Below are 23,976 nucleotides of genomic sequence, written 5' to 3'. Positions count from 1 at the left end.
ATACTGCTCTTTGTCTTACAATGTCAGCAATGTTCTGATATCGACTGGCACATCTGGCCTAAACTTCCTCTTTCTATGTCTGGGACAAATATCACAAGACAATGCTATCATAAAATACCATCTGCTCCCCAGACTATCTCATGGGGGGCAGTAGGTCATTTCTACCAACTAGTTACAAGGTTCAAACTGTGAATATGTATCTATGTGCATATAAGAATATATAAGAGTACATGAGTATATAGAAGTATATGGAGTATATAGCCTATGGCAGGCAAGTGAGATCTATATGAAATACATATACATATATATTTCCATAACACCGGCACACTACTATCACAGGCACAGTGGGGGCTTATCTTAGTTATCCCACCACTGGCACCATGTGACAATAATTCAGCAAGCTAACCTTGCTCTAACAATTTACCGCAGGGGGGTATTTTGGATGCCCCACCACTGCTAACAACCTTCCAAGATACTGCGGGGATTTATGTATTTCCCATTTTCTCAGTTCCACTTTGGAACTCGCAGCTCTCCGGTGCCCCCTTACCCTCAGGTCAGTCAGGGAACTGCACCTAGGATAATTAGTCGCCGGACAGGCTGCTTGTTGTGCATGGGCTGCTAGACTACTGCAATAAGGGAATTATCAATGCGGTGGCGCAGCCCCTCATTCAGCAATATAAGACCCGTCTGTACTACCAGCTAGTCTCGCCAGCCGCGCACACCACGCTGCCACCAGCCACGCTTTACTTAATCACAGAGTTAATTAACAGGGTCCGTGACTAACCCCAAATTAGTAGCGATTATCTAAAAAAGGCGTATAGTTCGTTTCTTAGAGAATGGAGACAAACTGATAATTTTACGATTTATTCACAAAATGTGGGCAGTGATTATACAGATAAAAGTTGCTATAAAGTTGAGACATAAAATATGTACACATACAAGTATAAAACAAAAGTGGATGAAAACAGAAAGTACACTCACGGTTGCTTATGAATCTTTAGGCATCCCATGTGGCTGGAGAGGGAGGGGCACTTAACCAAACGTCGCCACTCATCGGCATGTCTCCCTGGCACGAGGACTTGAGCTGCTCTGAGCTAGTTTTGCCAAGGGAAGGCCTTATAGCCTCTGCGGTGTGACATCACGGAAGGGGCAGTCTGGAGAGGGTCTGCCCCCTACTCTTGGATTTAGAATCAAACCACAAAACTTAGAATAACTATATCTAAACGATAAAAACCTGTACCAACACACATAGGGCATAGGGCATCATTGTTTGTGATTCACTGAATAGAATCCGAAGACATCAAGCTTGCCGTACGTAGGACGCTTTGTTTGGGAGCAATCCATTTATCAGTTTCTGGAGGTCCTAGAACTACGCAAGAGGTACCGTAGCGAAGCCGGGTCCACACAGATCACAGAAATATGATTGTTATATCCGTGCTGTGTATGGTTTTTGCAATATGACTTGATTTAATACTTCTCATATTGATCCCAGCACATGTCTAGAGACAAAAGACTTCCTGTCCTGGCATGGCCAAGGGGGGAGACTTCAAGAGGAAATGCTCGCTCTCAGGTTTCAGATGCTGGCAGAGCTGATAAGACTTGGGGGAAGGGACTGCTACAAGCTTACAGTGTACAATGTAACACAGAAGGCAAGGGGAGATTCTGGAAGGTTCCAACAGTAAACATCATACTTTGCAGACATTACATTACAGGGGCACCGAGCATAGCTGAGGGAACCTGTGGAGAGGGTTAATTTAGAGGAGTGGCTAGCCTGGTCAAAACGGAGATAGTTTTCCCTCATGAAGGTTGAGCCGGGGGTAGCCACATTGGACAGTGGAGTACAGCAGATGCCTACAGCAGTAGCCAGTGAGGAAGGTCACTGGAGGTCCTACAGTTAGACTGGGAACTGCAGGACTAGGGAGACTACCGGAGTAGTCTCAGTGGTCAAGTCAGCTAACAAGGAAGAGCTGAAGTGACAACCATGCCAGTCTATGGAAACCAGCCCATGTCTGGAATTGTCAAGCCAGGGAGGCCAGTGGGAGAGCCCCCTATAGAAGTGGCAGCTGGAGTACAGGAGCTGTGTGAAGAGTCTAGTGAGCTCCAAATCTAGGACACGTACAGGAGCAACAGTGCTGTAAAGGGGTGAGCTGTAACAGATAAGACAGGTACCGTCGTGGGCTGAAGTCAGTCTCAGGAAGAAGGGTCATAGTTCTGTGTTCACCGTGTTCCATGTGGCATGTCCGCTTGCTTGTGTGGTTCATACATGTGTAACGGAAGAAGAAGTAAAGTACTGCTGTGAATGAAGATGTATTACTGTTACCGAGTAAAGAGTCCTGTAGCCATTGTGGATATGCTGTGCCCTGAAGAGAATAAAGCTGAGTTGTTAAAGTTGTTTCCAGCCTCTGCCTGCAGTCAATTGAGTCCCCAAAGTGAACAGCATACCGGAGATGGAATAGCCTCCAGCACAGTGAGTACTGGAGTGACCACAGAAGCTACCCCCGGCGGCCATGGTATTACAAAACAGCAGAATAAAAAGCGATTAAAATGTCCCCCAAACTACTCTACTAAATTCCCTTTGGTTCCGTGGCCGATGGTTCAGGGTCCCTCATGGTTATTATTCACTTTGCAGCTGTAATATAAGGTGAAGCCACAGGACCCCTGCAGCCTAGTACTAAGACTGACAGAGACCCCCGGAGCCACAAGACCACTGCAGCCCAGTGCTAAGACTGGCGGAGACCCCCAGAGTCACAAGACCACTGCAGCCTAGTGCTGAGACAGGCAGAGAGCTCCGGAGCCACAAGACCACTGCAGCCCAGTGTTAAGACTGGCAGAGACCCTCGGAGCCACAAGACCCTTGCAGCCTAGGGCTGGTGTAAGGAAGTGAGACAAGACGGAGTCAGTGGTGTGCGGTGCCCTTTAAGGCCAGAACTATCGGGGTTGTCACCACTGCTAGTGGAGATTTCCTCTGAGAGGAAGAGACCATCTGATCAGACAGCAGGGGGCATGGGGTACTTAAGGGGGCCTGAGCGGAGGAACAGGTCAGACTTGGCAGGAAGGCGACAGGAGATGGTTGACACCCTCTCCACAGTTCCTACTGACAACCCCTCTGTGCCCAGACCTCCACTTGCTTACTCTGAGAATACTCTTGACGCTATTAAATTACCATCTGTAGCTGTACCGCTGACTGCCCCTGCTTTACCCAGGATACCAGAACAATAGCTTAAGGACTACTCCGAGAGACCGCGGATTGTTGCGGCTAGTACACGTGCTCGCGACCCGTGCCCGGCGCCATTTCTGGGACATTCAAGCAAGACTGTTTCCACAATCCAGCATACCAAAGACAAAAAGGACTGAATCCTTCAGCACTGTCGGGCGACAGTGTTATTCGTTTCTTCGTAACAGAGCCAGAGACTTTGTGCACCGTTTGAGACGCCGCCGGAAGATATGCCAGCCTTCCCCCTGTCAGAGCTTTAACCAATAAATGTTACATTTATCTTGTATAATCTTTTGCCATTGTCTTTACCTCCCTGAGAGGAGTATTACTATTATTGATTGTTTAGTAAATACTTGTTAACACTTCTCTGTCTCCAGTTACTCACTGCATCAGACGAGGCTGAGGTGGCCATTATGGCTCTAGATGGAGAGGCTCAAGATTCTGTGAAGTTGCGCACCCCCCCCGAGACCGAGACACATTTGCTAAAGTACTCTAGATCTTAGGGGCGACCCATGGGGACCCCACCGACGTACGGGAACTTAGGACACGTTTTTTTAGCCGGATGCAAAGAGAGGGGGAGACTGTCACACAATACATGAATGCCCTACAAGAACTGCACACCACCATTGTTAGAAAGGATGGGATGGGGATAGGGCCGACGGATGTCGTGGTGCGTGACTTGTTGGTGACTGGTCTACGGGACGCTTCGACCAAACAGACCCTGAGAGAGCGGGTACGGGTAGACCCACGCATTACTTTTGCTGAGATAGGGAGAGAGGCCCGCTCACATGAACAGGAGCAGGGGGTGAGAGTCTCGGTAGGGAAGGTTCAGAGTGGTGAAGTCGCAGTTCAATCGACAGTCGAACCCCAATGGGTAGAAGAAATGCATCGAGAACTGGTGAATATTCAAGGAAAGCTGGCCCAAATGAAGGTAAAAGTTGAGACTAGCCAAGGGGGACAAATGCCCGTAGTGAGGACTGAAGGGCCCGTCGGCCGAGGTCTTTTGCATGCTATAATTGCGGAGCAGTAGGACATCTGGCTAGAGAATGTCCGCGAGGAGCTGGGCCCCGTCCATGCCGCCCATTAAACTAAAGGGCTCTGAGCTTGGGGGACATTGCCCGGAGCCAGAATGGAAAGGAAGGAGTAGTGAAAGTCCCACAAATCTAGTTTCTATATGTCCACTGGTGTTGGCCGAATTCGATGGTCGGGCCGTGCGTTGCCTGGTGGATACCGGGACCCCATTGACCACAATGCCGTAAGCATACTTGCTTCAGCACTTCCCAGAAACCCTCAGGCCTGAATGGGGCCCAGTAGTGAAATTGAGAGCTGCAAATCACCTGCCCATCCCAGTCGCAGGGGTGGTATGGATGCAGGTCTCCCTATGTGGGAAAGATCTCGGGCGGAGGGGCATCATATTGACCCAAGGAGAGGCTGGCCACGGCCACACTGTGACACTAGGCATGAATATTCTGAAAGTTCCTGAGTGATTAGCCCTCGCATTCGTCTTTAAGTCAGTGGAGTTCGCACACCCCTCAGCGGTGGGTGTTCCAGCAGTTGATTCATATGGCCCAGGTGCAGGAAGTCTCCAGTCAAGGGGAAAGGCTGGGGAAAGTGGTGGTACCGGCGTCCGCGCAACTCACCCTACCACCGGGACAGACTGTTAACTCTACCCGTCCGAGCCCATGCCCCACTGGAGGGGGTGGAAGTCCAACTGGAACCTCCTGTAGTACAACTGCGTGCGGGATTGTTGGTGGACCGTACACTGGCCGTGGTACAAGAGGCAACAGTACTAGAGCGTTGTGTGAACCTCACCGATCAGGAGATTGTCATCCCACGCAGATGTGAAGTAGCCCAAGTAGTGGGCATGCCTGAGGATATTTTACCATCCCAGGACATACAGCTAACGGTGAGTATGGAAGACCCATGGTCGGTGAAAGTCACTACCTCCCTGACGGCAGAGCCGCAGTACATCCGAGAGGGTAGGCGCGTTCTAGAACAGATGTGTGCTGAACTGTTTGAGCTCACTCCTTCCCAAGTACATCAAGTAGAGGTGTTGCTGGGTGATATCAATCCATTTTTTTGAGTCATGATGATGAGTGATGATGATGAGGATGACTTTGGCTGCACCACAGTAATTACCCATGAAGTTCCTACGGGGGGAGACAGCGCCCATACGAAAACGCTACCAACAGATTCCCCCTCAGCTGTACCAAGAAGTAAGAGAAATACTTGGTCAGATGTTGCAGGTGGGTGTCATAAGAGTAAGCCAGAGTCAATGGGCGGCCCCTATCATACTAGTCCAGAAAAAGGATGAAACCTTGAGGATCTTTGTGGACTACCATAAGCTTAATGCCTGCACGGTACGCGACTCAAATCCCCTGCCCCGAATCGAAGAGTGTCTGCATTGGGAAAGGCCAAATTCTTTTCCACGCTGCATCTTGCCAGTGGCTACTTGCAAGTGCCCATGTCTGAAAAGGATCGGGCGAAGACGGCCTTCATACTCCCCATGGGCTTCTCTGAATTCAACGGAATGCCGTTTGGCTTGGCCAATGCCCTCAGTTCGTTCCAGCGGCTGATGGAGAGGTGTCTAGGCGACTTGAACTTTCAGGCCACTCTTATCTACTTGAATGACATCATTGTGTATGCTGCCTCGTTTGAAGACCATTTACGGAGACTTGAACAGGTGCTGAGCTGTCTACAGAGGTAAGGGCTAAAAGTGAAACCTCAAAAATGTCACCTGTTCCGGACTCAGATCGAGTACTTTGGTCATGTCTAGTGATGGGCAAGCACTAATGTCACGCTCATGCCTTGGCTGACTGGTGTGAGCCGGGGGGTTTGTGGCCCCACTGTGCCACAAACCAGACTACCCTGGAAGGTGCGTGACTACGACAGCTACCTCGGTCTTCACTGGAGCCTCTGATGGTGAGGTCAGGCTTGTGCGGCAGGTAGCTGTCGGGTGCCACTCCAGGGTGGTGTCTGGCTGTGGCTGCTGATCCCACTCGGGGACAAGTCACTTGGACAGGTGTGACTAACAGGCAGGCTGAGACACTGGGCAAGCAGACACGGCTTGGTACACTGGCAGGCGGGCACGGCTTGGAGACACTGGGCAAGCGGGCACGGCTTGGAGACACTGGGTAAGCGGGCACGGCTTGGAGACACTGGGCAAGCGGGCACGGCTTGGAGACACTGGGCAAGCGGGCACAGCTTGGAGACACTGGGCAGGTAGGTGACGGCTTGAGACATAGGGCTAGCAGGAGTGGTATATGAGAGAACAGGTTTTGACCTGTTCACACAGGAGGTGCAGTTATGGATATAGGCAGGAAGGAGTGGAATATGAGGGAACAGGTTTGGACCTGTTCACACAGGAGGTGCAGGTAGGCGGAGCTGCAGGAGTGTGGAGTAGGCTGGGCTCCAAGGGAGCCGGGCAGGCAGAGCGGCTAGGGAGCAGAGGAGGCAGAGCGGCTAGAGAGCCGTGCAGGCAGAGCGGCGAGGGTGCAGATGCACAGATAAAGCTGCGAGGGTGCAGATGCACAGATAAAGCTGCGAGGGTGCAGATGCACAGATAAAGCTGCGAGGGTGCAGATGCACAGATAAAGCTGCAAGGGTGCAGATGCACAGATAGAGCTGCGAGGGTGCAGATGCACAGATAGAGCTGCGAGGGTGCAGATGCACAGACAGGGAGGACACAAGGAAAGACACGGCAGAGAAGGAACCACAAACAAGGAGACTGACAGACAGAGGTAAGACTGAGTTCAGACAGAGACACAGGGACAAAGACACAAGGACCAGGATATTCTGCCTCCTGGCAGGCGGACAGAGAACAAACAAGGCACTGGGAACAAGACTCAAGGGCCAGGATATTCTGCCTCCTGGCAGGCGGACAAGGTACAAAGCGAGACAAAGAGTATTCCTACAGAGAAGGAGATACACAGAACAGGGCCTGGCTTCCTCAGCAGCAAGATTCTAACTGAGTATAGACATTGCACAGGCAAAGGTCAGTGGGTGTGGCAAAACTAAATAGTCAAGGGCTCTAGGTGATTGGTCAGGGACATATTACACAGGTGCACCCTGACTGCATAAGAACCAGAGAGTTCAGGCGCCGCCCCCCTATACACACAGTCAGGAAACATGGAGAGCAGATGCACAGGACTGGCAACAGACAGAATTCACAGCATGGCTTGAAGCAGAAAGTAAGTTGGTGTGCGGGGGATGGGAGGCCATGCAGTGATGCCAGCAGGGTTGTTACAACTAAAATGCTCAGGTGCTCGTTGTTTGGGTCGAGCAAATTGGAATCCTCGGATACTCGCACAGATCAATGAGCCCAATGTAAGTCTATGGGAGACCTGAGCATTTTTACCGCGATCTGCCCCGGGGGTCCTTTTAAGGTCTAAAACCGTCAGAAAATGTTAGAAACACTGATCAAATGACATGGGGACATCATGGTGATCGCCCCTGGAAGCATTCCTGACTCCTAGTTCACAGCTTTAAGCAATATTTTCAGAGCTTCATGCCATTTTTACCTATGCACCAAAAAACATACCAAAACGAAACCAAAACGGATTTTGCTGGGAAATATGTTAAGGTACATCCTTTCCAGGTTAATGACTGTAAAATACGAGTAAATAACCCCAGACCAAAATGTTCCTCCCACACTTGGGCGATGTTCACACGCCGCGTTTTTGAAGCGTTTTTCAACTTTAACATTGCTTTCAACCAATACTAATGTGTTCACTGGTAAATATCATTGTAACATTTAACAACTCTTGCTGGCCATGTGGTGTGTGACACATAAGGAGACACTTCTTTTTTCATTTCTGACGGGGGGACTCTTAAAGTCACAAAGCCTATTTTTAGATGGGCATCAGGCGGCATTAATCTGCTTAAAGGGCCATTATTGAACAGTGGGTCTCCTATGCTGTTATTGCCTATGCAGTGAGTGGCTGGGCTGCCAAGAATTACAATGCACCCCAATACCCCTTTCACGAGAGGTACAGGAGGGTCTCCTGAAAAATGTTGCACTGAATGGAAGGTCTGCCCTGATATCAAGTTATATGCACCCCAATATGCCTTTGGACCCAGACACTGGAAGGCCACATGAAAACCCACTTTACAGTCTTCAGTTGGTCCTGCCAGTTTCCTTATGTATTGAATGCAAGGGCCGCCTTGACCCAAATTTGCACGCACCCCAATCCCCCCCTTGGATGAAACATGGAGGAGGGCCTCCTAAAACAAAATGTCCCATTACAAAGGAGCGGGTCTCCTAGACTCGTAATGTCCTTACACTGTGTATGGGCTGACAAACATTTCCCCATGGGGGGTACATTTTTAAAAGTATAATATGGGCATCATAGACACCCTTACCAAAAATTGGACTGCCTGTAGCAGCCCAGAACACGTTAACCCTGGTCATCTAGTGGCAGAGAAGGAGGAGACCTAATGATATATCATACTGAAATCAAACAAAAAAATTAAAAATGTTAATCCACCTATGAAAGAAAATAACAAAAGGGAGGGGTGAACACAGGTTCATAGATATGAAGCCAGAATGTGTTCAATGAGATAAAATATAATAGAATAGGATTTCACTATTTTTACATTGGAGAGGTATACACTAGGTCATAAAAGGATGTTCCACAGATAGGAAAAATGGTAAATATAAGAATAAATGGGAAGAATATACATACATCTCATTTGTATGAGATTTCCCCCTCGGGGAGTAAAATTTGTTTTGGTTTAAAATTAGTTTAAACCATCATATGGAATCATAAAAACACCCTTACCAAAAATTGGACTGGCTGTAACAGCATAGAATACGCTAACCCTGGTCATCTAGTGGCAGAGAAGGAGGAGACATTGATGAAGGCCTCAGTAAAAACTAGGCCCAATGTTAAGGAGCGGTTCTCCTAGACTTGTACCACCCATACACGCAGTGCATGGGCTGACAAACATTTCCCCATGGGGGTACCTTTTTTCAAAATATGCTATGAGCATCATAGACACCCTTGCCAAAAATTGGACTGCCTGTGGCAGCACAGAACACATTAACCCTGCTCATCTAGTGGTGGAGAAGGAGGAGACATTGATGAAGGCCTCATTAAAAACTAGGACCAATGTTAAGGAGCAGGTCTCCTAGACTTGTAACACCCATACACGCAGTGCATGGGCTGACAAACATTTCACCATAGGGGTTACATTTTTTCAAAATATACTATGGTCATCATAGACACCCTTAGCAAAAATTGGACTGCCTATAGCAGCACAGAAGACATTAACCCTGGTCATCTAGTGGTGGAGAATGAGGAGACATAATGATAAATCATACTGAAATCAAACAAATAAATTAAAAATGTGAATCCACCTATGAAAAAAAATATTAAAAGGGAGGGGCGAACACAGGCTCATAGATATGAAGCCAGAATGTGTCCAACAAGATATGTTTGTCCCTAGCAACAGCTCAGAGACAGGGATATAAATAAAAAGTGAGTGACTTGCATCATGGAATACATTCACCCTGGTGTTCTACTGGTTGTGGATGATGAGGATGAGGGTAAGGAGGAGGATAACACCAAACAGACCCACTCAAGAAGTGGATAACCATGTGTGATTGTGAAGAGGTGCATGAGAATACACCTCGCCAACCTGCCCAAAAAATAATTTGAGGTTATGTTTCGATGGTTTCATTCAGTGATGTACAGAAATCTTGCCCTATCCAGCCCTTGTTCATTTTTCTAAGAGTCAGCCTGTCAGCATTGTCAGCATTGTCAGTTGACAGGCGGATGCGCTTATCTGTTATAAAGTTTGATACATAAAATGAGAACAATGGGGATAGGGGAAAATATTTGTAAGTGTGTTAAGAGCTGGCGCAGGGATAGGAATCAAAGGGTGGTTATTTATGGAGCACACTCGGACTGGTTCATGGTTAGCAGTGGAGTACCACAGGCAGGGCCGCCATTAGGGCATGACAGCCCTTACTGCTGTATGGGGCCCGATGAACAGCAGTACAGAAGGGGGCCCCACAGATCAGGGGCCCCGCTCCTGTGCTTACAGTCATCGGGCCCCAAGTGCTGCATGTCATGGGGCGCCAGGCGGGCCCCAAGTGTGCGCTGCGGTCACCGGTCAGGCCCCAAGTGTGCGCTGCAGCCGGGCCTGCAGCGCACACATCAGCAGAGCCGCCACAGCGGCCGACATCCAAAGCTACAGAAGAGCTGAAGGACCTGTGGTGACGTCATCATTACCACAGTCCTTCATCATTGATCAGCCCGCCCCCTGATCACATGACGATGACGTCACCACAGGTCCTTTCAGCTCAGCCTCACACAGCTGCAGCTCCAACTTCAACGCAGGAGCGAGGCCAGGTAAGAAAAAGGTTTTTATTTTATTTTATTATTGAAGGGGGCAATATGTTTCCCTGGCAGAATGGAGATCCGGGGGCAGGACTGGAGACACACAGGGGCAAATATGGAGAAATGGGGGCAGAATGCAAGATATGGGGGCAGAATGCAGACATGATGGGGGCAGAATGCAAGGCATGATGGGGGCAGAATGCAAGACATGATGGGGGCAGAATGCTGGACATGATAGGGGCAGAATGCTGGACATGATGGGGGCAGAATGCAAGACATGATGGGGGCAGAATGCTGGACATGATGGGGCAGATCGCTGGACATGATGGGGGCAGAATGCTGGACATGATTGGGCAGAATGCAAGACATGATGGGGGCAGATTGCAAGACATGATGGGGGCAGAATGCAGACATGATGGGGCAGAATGCTGGACATGATAGGGCAGAATGCAAGACATGATGGGGTGTTATGAATGGGTCGCCGAGGAAAAAAAAAACAACACAAGCTAAGTCTCAGAAAACCAGAGAGGTTGGTAACTATGCAGACTGCAGATCCCTGATTCTAACCACGCAACTAGCAGCAGTCGTGGAGCGTTCCTTCGTTGGTCCTAGACGCCTCGTCACAACCGGAGAGCTAAATAAGCCTAAAGCAGGAAAATAGGCTGAGCAAACGATGGGGCCAAACTAACTAGAAAGGACAGGAAAGGAAAGACACTGTCTGCAATCTGCCAAAAACCCTACCAAAAATAATGTCCAACACATCTGATAGCAAAATTAACTGTTGTGAGTTCATTTTCCCCTTCACCATTGAGGTCTGATGAACTCCCTCTTCTGGTGAAGGAAGGTAGTGAGGCTGATTACAAAGCACCTGAGCAGAATGATGATGACTGGGTGACTGGAATTGCTGACTGGAAATAAGGCAGCCGACGCCCTTCTGCCTTGCTGGTGATCTCTCTGAGGGATTCTAAGAGACCAGTCTGATTCCTGCTCCTCAAAAGCTAAGTTTTCTGCTCTGCTTTTTGCATTTGTGTTTTGGTTTTGTTTTGCCTTGTTTTTTTCTGGATTTCTGCCTTCCCCTGCTGGGTGAGCTGAATTCCTTTTTGCTCTGTCTTCAGAAAATACCTGAGTACTGATATAGTCTTTTTGAAGCCTAGCATCTTCAGGGCTTTTTTCCCTATCAGTCTGTTGGCTCTTGTTTTGAGAGGGTTTTGGCGGATTGCAGACAGCAGCTTTTCTATCCTGTCCTATTTAGTTAGCTTGGGCCCCATCATTTGCTCAGCCTATCTTTCTATCTGTGTGAGTGTTTTTTCATCTTGCTTCACCGTCATTATATGTTGGGGGCTGCCTATTGCTTTGGGGTCTGCTCTGGGGCAATTTAGATTTCCCTTTCTGTCTTTAGGCTATGTAGTTCTCCGGCTGTGATCGAGGGGTCTAGGGCACCGTAGGAACCCCCCACGGCTACTGCTAGTTGTTGTTGTTAGGTTCAGGGGTCTGCAATCCGATAGCTGCCAACTTCTCTGGTTTTCTTGACTTAGCTAGTATTTCTGTTTTTGCCTCCTACGGTGACTCATTCATAACAATTAACCCTGAAGTCACTAGACTTCTCGTACTATATCAGCACTCTGAAATATTCTGAGACAGAGCAAAAAGAGGCCAATCTAATAAGGGACAAAAAAAGAGCAAATTGGCAAATACAGATAAATAAGAGTGGAAATTCAGCACAGCCCAGCCGGGCTGGCTGACCACACAAAAAACTGAATTGACCAAGAGCAAGTGTGAACATTAGCAAAAACAAACTTAACTTTAGAAGACTGGAACAGAGCTGAATCCAAGACCTGAGAAGCAGACTGACTCACCAGCACCAGGATAGGGCGTCGGCTGTGTTATATCCAGTCTGATACTCCAGAGATCCAATCATTATCCTCCTCCTCAGGTGGCAGATTACTACCAATTAAACCAACCTCACTACCTCCTGTCACCACCAGAGGGAGAACGGAAGGAAAATTCTCAACTGCTGGAGCAGAAAATGAGCTCATAACAATGGGGCAGATTGCAAGACATGATGGGGCAGAATGCAAGACATGGGGCAGAATGCAGATATGGGGGCAGAATGCAAGACATGATGGGGGCAGAATGCAAGACATGATGGGGGTAGAATGCTGGACATGATGGGGCAGATTGCTGGACATGATGGGGGCAGAGTGCTGGACATGATGGGGCATAGTGCAAGACATGATGGAGGCAGATTGCAAGACATGATGGGGGCAGAATGCAAGACATGGGGCAGAATGCAAGACATGATGGGGCAGAATGTAAGACATGATGGGGGCAGAATGCAGACATGATGGGGGCAGAATGCAAGACATGGGGGTAGAATGCAAGACTTGAAGGGGGCAGAATGCAAGACATGATGGGCGCAGAATGCAAGACATGATAGGGGCAGAATGCAAGACATGATGGGGGCAGAATGCAAGACATGATGGGGCAGAATGCAAGACATGGTAGGGCAGAATGCTGGACATGATGGGGGCAGAATGCTGGACATGATGGGGGCAGAATGCTGAACATGATGGGGGCAGATTGCAAGACATGATGGGGCAGAATGCAAGACATGATGGGGCAGAATGCAGACATGATGGGGGCAGAATGCAAGACATGGGGGCAGAATGCAGATATGATGGGGGCAGAATGCAGACATGGGGGCAGAATGTGCCAGTAAGACAGGATAGGGCAGAATGTGACAGTGAGACACAGGAGGGGGCAGAAAGTGAGACATGGGGGCAGAATGCAAGACATGGGGGTAGAATGTTACAGTAAGACACAGCAGGGGCAGAATGTGACAATCAGACACAGGAGGGGGCAGAATGCGAGACATGGGGCAGAATGTGACAGTGAGACACAGCAGGGGGCAGAATGTGAGACATGGGGCAGAATGTGACAGGGAGACACAGGAGGGGGCAGAATGTGAGACATGGGGCAGAATGTGACAGTGAGACACAGGAGGGGGCAGAATGTGACAGTAATGACACAGGAGGGGGCAGAATGTGAGACATGGGGGCAGAATGTGAGACATGGGGGCAGAATGTGACAGTAAGACACAGGAGGGGGCAGAATGTGACAGTGAGACACAGGAGGGGGCAGAATGTGACAGTAAGACACATGAGGGGGGCAGAATGTGACAGTGAGACACAGAAGGGGGCAGAATGTGACAGTAGTGACACAGGAGGGGGCAGAATGTGAGACATTGGGGCAGAATGGACATGGGGCAGAATGTGACAGTGAGACACCGGAGGGGGCAGAATGTGACAGTGAGACACCGGAGGGGGCAGAATGTGGCAGTGAGACACCGGAGGGGGCAGAATGTGACAGTGAGACACAGGAGGGGGCAGAATGTGACAGTGAGACACAGGAGGGGGCAGAATGTGAGGCATGGGGGCAGAATGTGACAGTAAGACACAGGAAGGGGCAGAATGTGAAAGTAGGACACAGGAGAGGGCAGAATGTGACAGTGAGACACAGGAGGGGGCAGAATGTGACAGTAAGGCACAGGAGAGGGCAGAATATGACAGTGAGACACAGGAGGGGGCAGAATGTGACAGTGATACACAGGAGTGGCAGAATGTGAGGCACGGGGCAGAATGTGACAGTAAGACACAGGAGGGGCAGAATGTGAAAGTGAGACACAGGATGGGGCAGAATGTGAGACACGGGACAGGATGGGAGACACATGGTGCAGGATCATGGGGCAGGATGGATACGATGTAGACGGGACAGGATCAGGAGATCATATGGGGGAAGAATGGATACTCATGAGGGCAGGATGAGAGAAAATATGGCTGAAGTCAGGAATGAGACACACAGGGTTCAGGATGGGGGATATTATTACCATAGGGGCTAATTAAGGGATATTATTACTGCAGTGATGTATTTATTTTATTTTTTTGAGGATACTGTTTTAAATGGGGGGGCGGTTCTGTTACTGTGCAGAGCGACACTATGTCGCCTTTTTTTCTTCATCTGGTGTAGTGTAGAAGTTGGGAAAAATATAAGGAATGTGTTCTGCAAGCGGAGCTCTAGATAATTCTGTTATTTCCTGCAGAGACGAGCCCTGGCTGGAAGACGTGATGGCGGTGTGTTCTGGATGAAAGATGAAAAACAAAGATGAAGGACTTCACCTAGAGACATCACTGGTGAGTCAGTGTGTTACCTGTACACTGAAACTATACACTATATACAGAGTGCCTTTGTACAATGTCACCTGTTGTGAGTTCATTTTCCCCTTCTTCACTGAGGTCTGGGGAACTCCCTATTCTGGTAAAGGAAGGTAATGAGCCTGATTATCAGGCACCTGAGTCTAATGAGGATGACTGGCTGAGTGGAGTCACTGACTGGATATAAGGCTGCCGACGCCCTCCTGCCCTGCGGGTGATTTCTCTGTGGACTTCTAGGACACCAGTCTGTTTCCTGCTTCCCTAAAGCTAAGTTTCTGCTTTGCCTGTTTGCATTTATGTTTTGTGTTTGTTTTCCTTGCTTTTTTGGATTCTGCCATTCCCTGCTGGGATGAGCTGAATCTCCTTTTGCCGGTTGCTCTGTCTTCAGAATATTCCTGAGTACTGACATAGCTTTTTTGAAGCCTAGCGTCTTCAGGGCCTTTTTCACTGTCAGTCTGTTGGCTCTTATTTTCATAGGGTTTTTCACGGATTGCAGACAGCAGCCTTCCTGTCCTTTCCTATCTAGGTAGTTTTGGGCCCCGTCTTTGCTCAGTCTATCTTTCTGTCTGTGTTAGTGTTTTCATCTTGCTTCACCGTCATTATATGTTGGGGGCTGCCTATTGCTTTGGGGTCTGCTCTGGGGCAGTTTAGATTTCCCCTTTCTTTCTTTAGGCCTATTTAATTCTCCGGCTGTGATCGAGGGGTCTAGGGCATCGTAGGAACCCCCCACGGCTACTGTTAGTTGTTGTGATAGGATCAGGGGTCTGCAATCCGATAGCTGCCAACCTCTCTGGTTTTCTGGACTTAGCTAGCATTTTTGTTTTTGCCTCCTACGGTGACTCAATCATAACAGAATCACCCGCCATACCGCAGATCCTAGGGTACTCAATAGCAGGAAAGAATTGTGTTTAAAAAAAAAAAAAAAAGGTGTGTGTGTATTCTTTCCTCTATATCTCTGAGGCCGTAGGGGGAATTTTTTTTTTCTCTCAATTTAGATAAAGCAATTGTCTGATCGTGTGGAGCAGCTCGCTGCGGAAGTGCTGGGAATTTCCGCCTACCTTGCTCGTTCGCATGCTGTTGAACCAAAGATCCCTACACCTGATGTATTTTTTGGGGATCGATCTAAATTTTTGAGTTTCAAAAATAATTGTAAATTATTTTTTGCCTTGAAGCCTAACTCGTCAGGGAGCTCCGTGCAGCAGGTTAAAATTGTCATCTCTTTGCTGCGTGGCGATCCCCAGGAATGGGCGTTTTCTTTGAAACCAGATGTTCCTATTATGACTAATGTGAACACATTCTTTCAAGCTTTGGGGTTGTTGTATGACGAACCTAATGCTATTGATCAGGCTGAAAAGACCCTGTTGGCATTAAACCAGGGTCGAGATTCTGCAGAGTTGTACTGTCAAAAGTTCCGAAAGTGGGCGGTCCTTACTACCTGGAATGATAATGCCTTGGCTGCTCTCTTTCGGAAGGGTTTGTCAGAAGCCGTAAAAGATACTATGGTGGGATTTCCTGTTCCCTCTGGTCTGGACGAATCTATGTCATTAGCCATTCAGGTTGATCGGCGTTTACGTGAACGCAGGATTGCACGAGAGGTGTTGCACACCGGTTGAACTGACGTCTGAACCTATGCAATGTGATAGAGTTTTGTCTAAGGTGCAACGTCAGGAGTTCAGAAGGAGTAATAAGCTGTGTTTTTTCTGTGGAGATGCCTCGCATATTATTTCTGTTTGTCCTAAACGAGAGAAACGCTTTGCACACATGTTTTCTGTTGGTGGTGTTCAACCTGTTTCTTCTGGCAATTACTCTGATCTGCTCCCTGTCCACATTTTCCGCCAAGGCTTTTGTGGATTCGGGAGCAGCGCTAAACCTAATGGACTTGGATTTTGCTAAACGTTGTGGATTTCCGATGACACCTCTGCAGACGCCTATCCCTTTGAGGGGGATTGATGCTACTCCTTTGGCTAAAAATAAACCTCAGTTTTGGACCCAGGTGGTCATGCAGGTCGCCCCAGACCATCAAGAAAATTGCAGATTTTTGGTGTTGCATGGTCTGCATGATGCCGTTGTTCTGGGGTTTCCCTGGTTGCAAATTCATAATCCAGTTTTGGATTGGAAGTCTGTGTCTGTGGTGAGTTGGGGTTGTTGATGTGCCTTTAGTGAGGCTCCGGTTTTTTCCACCTCTCCTCAGTCGCATGATGTTCCTGACTATTTGGCGGACTTTTATGATGTATTTAGTGAGAATGAGTCTGCGTCCTTGCCTCCTCATAGGAGTTATGACTGTGCAATTGAACTAAGCCCGGGGTGTAAATTTCCCAAGGGTCGGCTCTTCAATTTATCTGTACCCGAGCACGAGGCTATGCGGTCCTATATTAAGGAGGCGTTGGAGAAGGGTCATATTAGACCATCCTCTTCACCCTTAGGTGCCGGGTTTTTTTTTGTGGCCAAAAAGGATGGTTCTTTAAGGCCTTGTATTGATTATCGTGCCCTCAATAAAATTACTATTAAATATCAGTATCCGATACCCCTGATTTCGGATCTATTCTCTAGAGTTAGAGGTGCTTGCTGGTTTACCAAGCTTGACCTCAGGGGGGCATATAATCTTATCCGCATTAAGCAGGGGGATGAATGGAAGACAGCGTTTAATACTCCGGAGGGACATTTTGAGTACCTGGTGATGCGTTTTGGGCTCACTAATGCCCCTTCTGTCTTCCAGTGCTTCATGAATGATATTTTCCGAGACTTTGTCGATAAATTTTTGATTATCTATCTGGATGATATTTTGATCTTCTCCAAGGATTGGGATTGTCATGTGGAACATGTTCGGACTGTGTTCCAGATCTTAAGGGAGAATTCCCTGTATGTCAAAGGATCGAAGTGCCTTTTTGGAGTACAGAGGATTTCATTTTTGGGATTTATTTTGTCTCCGTCAACTATTGAAATGGACCCGGCCAAGGTACAGGCCATTTATGATTGGGTTCAGCCCACTTCTTTGAAGGCCCTCCAGAAGTTTTTGGGGTTTACTAATTTTTATCGGAAATTTATAGCAAAATTTTCTAGTATTGCCAAGCCATTGACTGATCTGACTAAGAAGGGTGCTGATGTGTTGAATTGGTCTCCGGAGGCTGTTGCTTCCTTTCAGGAGCTGAAGCGAAGATTTACCTCCGCCCCGGTTTTGCGGCAACCAGATGTCTCACTCCCGTTCCAGGTAGAGGTGGATGCTTCTGAGATTGGTGCAGGAGCTGTTTTGTCCCAAAAGGATCCTGTAACATCTAAAATGAATCCCTGTGCTTTCTTTTCCCGAAAGTTCTCTCCATCTGAACGTAACTATGATGTGGGGAATCGGGAACTGTTGGCCATGAAATGGGCATTTGAGGAGTGGAGACATTGGTTGGAGGGAGCTAAACATCAAGTTGTGGTCCTCACTGACCACAAGAATTTGATTTACCTAGAGTCAGCTAAACGCTTGAACCCTAGACAGGCTAGGTGGGCCTTGTTTTTTACACGTTTTGATTTTGTGGTTTCTTTTCTTCCTGGAACTAAGAATGTCAAGGCAGACGCCCTTAAAAAGGAGTTTCTTTGCTGATTCTCCTGTGGTGACCAAGCCTGCTACCATCTTAGGCGAAGGGGTAGTTCTTTCTGCCATCTCGCCCGATTTGAGACTTGCTCTGCAAGAGTTCCAGGAGGACAAACCTGAGCGTTGTCCCAGTGGAAAGTTGTATGTTCCTGATCAGTGGAAGAAGAGAGTGATGTCTGAAGTTCATTGCTCTGCATTGGCTCGTCATCCAGGTATTTTTGGTACTAGAGATCTGGTGAGTCGCTCTTTTTGGTGGCCCACCTTGTCTCATGATGTCAGGAATTTTGTGCAGTCCTGTGGGACTTGCTCCCGGTCTAAATCTTGTTCTCGCTCTAGTGGGTTGTTGATGCCTTTGCCGGTCCCCAGGAGGCCATGGACCCATATTTCAATGGATTTCATCTCTGATATGCCGGTCTCTCAAAGAATGACTGTTATTTGGGTGATTTGTGATAGGTTCCCTAAGATGGTTCATCTTGTACCACTCCCTAAGTTGCCATCTTCCTCTGAGTTGGTGCCCCTGTTTTTGCAACAGGTGGTTCGCTTGCACGGGATTCCTGAGAACATTGTATCTGACAGAGGAGTTCAGTTTGTGTCTAGATTTTGGAGGACTTTCTGTTCCAAGCTGTAAATTCAGTTGTCCTTCTCCTCTGCTTTTCACCCTCAGACCAATGGGCAGACAGAGAGAACAAACCAGACCTTGGAGTCGTATTTGAGATGTTTTATTTCCGCTGATCAGGATGATTGGGTTTCATTTTTGCCCTTGGCCGAATTTGCTTTAAATAATAGAGCTAGTTCTGCCACTTTGATGTCACCTTTTTTTTGTAACTTTGGGTTTCATCCTCGATTTTCTTCTGGGCAGGTGGAGCCTTCTGCCTGCCCAGGTGTTGACACTGTGGTGGAGAGAATGCACCAGATCTGGGACCAAGTGGTGGATAAGTTATCTCTCTCCCAGGAAAAGGCCCAGCGGTTTTCCAATCGACATAGGACCATTGGTCCCCAGTTTAAGATTGGTGATATGGTGTGGTTATCTTCAAAAAATATTGCTATGAAGGTGGCTTCTCCTAAGTTTAAACCTAGATTTATTGGACCTTACAAGATTTTGGAGATTATTAATCCGGTCTCTTTTCGTTTGGCTCTTCCTGTCACATTTAAAATCCATAATGTGTTCCATAAGTCCTTGTTGAAGAGGTTTGTTGAACCAGTTGTTCCTGGGGTGGCACCTCCAGACCCTGTATTGGTTGAAGGTAACATGGAATATGAGGTAGAGAAAATACTGGATTCCCGTCTGGCTAGACGGAGACTCCAGTATTTGGTTAAATGGAAGGGTTATGGTCAGGAGGATAATTCCTGGGTCTCTGCCTCTGATATTCATGCCAAAAGATTGGTGCGTGCCTTTCATCGGGCTCACCCTGATCGCCCTGGTGGCATGGTTGAGGGTTCGGTGACCCCTCCTCAAGGGGGAGGTACTGTTGTGAGTTCATTTTCCCCTTCTTCACTGAGGTCAGGGGAATTCCCTATTCTGGTAAAGGAAGGTAATGAGCCTGATTATCAGGCACCTGAGTCTAATGAGGATGACTAGCTGAGTGGAGTCACAGACTCGATATAAGGCTGCCGACGCCCTTCTGCCCTGCGGGTGATTTCTCTGTGGACTTCTAGGACACCAGTCTGATTCCTGCTCCCCTAAAGTTAAGTTTTCTGCTTTGCCTTTTTGCATTTGTGTTTTGTTTTTGTTTGCCTTGCTTTTCTGGATTCTGCCATTCCCTGCTGGGGTGAGCTGAATCTCCTTTTGCCTGTTGCTCTGTCTTTCACTGTCAGTCTGTTGGCTCTTATTTTCATAGGGTTTTTCACGGATTGCAGACAGCAGCCTTCCTGTCCTTTCCTATCTAGGTAGTTTTGGGCCCCGTCTTTGCTCAGTCTATCTTTCTGTCTGTGTTAGTGTTTTCATCTTGCTTCACCGTCATTATATGTTGGGGGCTGCCTATTGCTTTGGGGTCTGCTCTGGGGCAGTTTAGATTTCCCCTTTCTTTCTTTAGGCCTATTTAATTCTCCGGCTGTGATCGAGGGGTCTAGGGCATCGTAGGAACCCCCCACGGCTACTGTTAGTTGTTGTGATAGGATCAGGGGTCTGCAATCCGATAGCTGCCAACCTCTCTAGTTTTCTGGACTTAGCTAGCATTTTTGTTTTTGCCTCCTACGGTGACTCAATCATAACAGTCACCACTGATCACTGTGTTATCTGTACACTGACACTATATACAGAGCTCCTGTGTATAATGTCACCAGTGGTCACTGTATTACCTGTACACTATATACAGAGTGCCTTCGTACAATGTCACCAGTGACCACTGTATTACCTCACGATATACAGAGGTCCTGTGCATAATGTCACCTGTTTTGAGCTCATTTTCTGCTCCACCAGTTGAGAGTTCTCCTTCCGTTCTCCCTCTGGTGGTGACAGGAGGTAGTGAGGTTGGTTTAATTGCTAGTGATTTGCCACCTGATGAGGAGGATAACGATTGGATCTCTGGAATATCAGACTGGATATAAGACAGCCGACGCCCTATCCTGGTGCTGTTGATTCAGTCTGCTTCTCAGGTCTTGGACTCAGCTCTGTTCCAGTCTTCTCAAGTTAAGTTTGTTTTTACTAATGTTCACACTTGCTCTTGTTGGTCAATTCAGTTTTTTGTGTGGTCAGCCAGCCCGGCTGGGCTGTGCTGAATTTCCACTTTTATTTATCTGTATTTGCCAATTTGCCTTTTTTTGTCCCTTATTAGATTGGCCTCTTTTTGCTCTGTCTCAGAATATTTCAGAGTGCTGATATAGTGGGAGAAGTCTAGTGACTTCAGGGTTAATTTTGCTATCAGATGTGTTGAACATTATTTTTGGTAGGGTTTTTGGCAGATTGCAGACAGTGTCTTTCCTTTCCTGTCTAGTTAGTTTGGCCCCATCGTTTGCTCAGCCTATTTTCCTGCCTTTGTTTGTGTTTTCATCTTGTTTCACCGTCAATACAGCTGGGGGGCTGTCTTTCCTTTGGGGTCTGCTCTGGGGCAGTTAGTTTTCCTCTTTTCCTGCTTTAGGCTTATTTAGCTCTCCGGTTGTGACGAGGCATCTAGGACCATCGTAGGAATGCTCCACGACTGCTGCTAGTTGCGTGGTTAGGATCTGGGATCTGCAGTCTGCATAGCTACCAACCTCTCTGGTTTTCTGAGACTTACCCTGTGTTGTTTTTTTTCCTCCTCGGCGACCCATTTATAACAGAATCACCAGCCATACCACAGATTCTAGGGTAATCAAAGCAGGAGAAGGTTGTTAAAAAAAAAAGAGAAAAAAAAAAGTGTCAGAATTTTTTTTTTTCCTCTTTTTTTTTCTGGGGCCATAGGAGGATTTTTTTTTTTCCTAATGGAGATTAAGCAATTGTCTGATCGTGTGGAGCAACTTGCTGCTGAAGTGCAGGGAATTTCCACCTACCTCATTCAGTCACATGCTGCTGAACCTAAGATCTCTACTCCTGATGTGTTTTCTGAGGATCGGTCTAAATTTCTGAATTTTAAGAATAATTGTAAATTATTTCTTGCCTTGAAGCCTAACTCATTGGGGAGCTCTGTGCAGCAGGTTAAAATTGTCATCTCCTTGCTGCGCGGCGATGCCCAGGATTGGGCGTTTTCTCTGACACCTGAAAATCCTGTTCTGACTAATGTGGATGCATTTTTTCAGGCCTTGGGGTTGTTGTATGATGAACCTAATGCCATTGATCAAGCTGAGAGAACCCTGTTGGCATTAAACCAGGGTCAGGATCCTGCAGAGTTATACTGTCAAAAATTCAGAAAGTGGGCGGTCCTTACTACATGGAATGATAGTGCATTGGCGGCTCTCTTTCGGAAAGGTTTATCAGAGACTGTAAAAGATGTTATGGTGGGATTTCCTGTTCCCTCTGGTCTGGATGGCTCTATGTCATTAGCCATTCAAGTTGATTGGCGTTTACGTGAACGTAAAACTACACAGGAGGCGCTGACACCTTTTGAACAAATGTCAGAACCTATGCAATGTGATGGGGTTTTGTCTAGGTCGCAACATCAGGAGTTTAGAAGGTGTAATAAGTGTGTTTTTTCTGTGGAGATGCCTCTCATACTATTTCTGTCTGCCCTAACCTAGAGAAACGTTTTGCACACACATTTGCTGTGGGCAGTGTACAACCTAAGTTCCTTTTGGCAATTACTCTGATCTGCTCCTTGTCCACGTTTTAAACTAAGGCTTTTGTGGATTCAGGAGAAGCTCTGAATCTGATGGATTTGGACTTTGCTAAACGTTGTGGTTTGTCCATGACACCTCTGCAGATGCCTATTCCTTTGAGGGGTATTGATGCCAGTCATTTGGCGGAGAATAAACCTCAGTTTTGGACCCAGGTGATAATGCGAGTTGCCCCAGACCACCAAGAAAATTGTAAATTTTTAGTGCTGCATAATTTGCATGAAACTATTGTTCTGGGTTTCCCCTGGTTGCAAACACATAACCCAGTTTTGGATTGGAAGTCTGGGTCTGTGGTGAGTTGGGGTTGTCAGTGTGTTCTTAGGGACGCTGCTGTTTTCTCCACCTCTCCTCAGTCTCATGATATTCCTGATTATCTGTCTGATTTCTCTGATGTATTTAGTGAGAGTAAGTCTGCGTCTTTGCCCCCTCATAGGAGTTATGACTGTGCAATTGAGTTGATGTCTGGGTGTAAATTTCCCAAGGGTCGGCTTTTCAACTTATCTGTACCCGAACATGATGCTGTGCGATACTATATTAAGGAGTCGTTGGAGAAGGGTCATATTAGACCATCCTCGTCACCTTTAGGCACTGTTTTTTTTTGTGGCCAAGAAAGATGGTTCATTAAGACCGTGTATTGATTATCGTTCCCTTAACAAGAGGACGGTTAAATATCAGTACCCGTTACCTCTGATGTCTGATTTATTCTCCAGAGTTAAGAGTGCCTGCTGGTTTACTAAGCTTGACCTCAGGGGGGCGTTTAATCTTATTCGCATCAAGCGCGGGGATGAATGGAAGACGGTGTTTAATACTCCGGAGGGACATTTTGAGTACCTGGTGATACCTTTTGGGCTCTCTAATGCCCCTTCTGTCTTCCAGTCCTTTATGAATGATATTTTCTGAGACTTTGTGGATAAGTTTTTGATCATCTATCTGGATGATATTTTGATCTTTTCTAGTGACCGTGTAAGGTGGTATAGTATGTGGGAAGGGGAACCTGAGTTTCCTCTGGATCAGATTCTGGCAGTGTAGAGTGCGAGGGGAATGTAGTGGTCTGGATCAATGTACCAGCAGCATCATCCAGCAGTGGGTGGGCCTCAGTGCACTTGTGGCGTCCCCAAGAGTACGGTCGCCACTGTGGCATTACCTTCCTCCTAGGGAGTGTGTTGTCAAGCTTGGGAGCAACGAAGGATCTCTCTAGCAGTGAAACCAACAGACAACACATTTCCCACTCCAGGCTAGCAGGGAGACCTCTGAACCTGACTGCTGAGGAGCTGCTCTCTGTGGTCGGGAGGAGGTAAGTTAGGGAACTCTGTGCAGGGAAGGGGAAGTGTGTGGACGTGAGAAGGGGAGCTGGAGGATGAGCAGAGTTAAGGCTCACTCCTA

The sequence above is a fragment of the Dendrobates tinctorius genome, unplaced genomic scaffold, assembly GCF_039654945.1.
Source record: "Dendrobates tinctorius isolate UK_male_01 unplaced genomic scaffold, ASM3965494v1 ptg000015l, whole genome shotgun sequence".
NCBI classification, from domain to species: domain Eukaryota; kingdom Metazoa; phylum Chordata; class Amphibia; order Anura; family Dendrobatidae; genus Dendrobates; species Dendrobates tinctorius.
Note: the sequence above shows the minus strand (reverse complement) of the source record.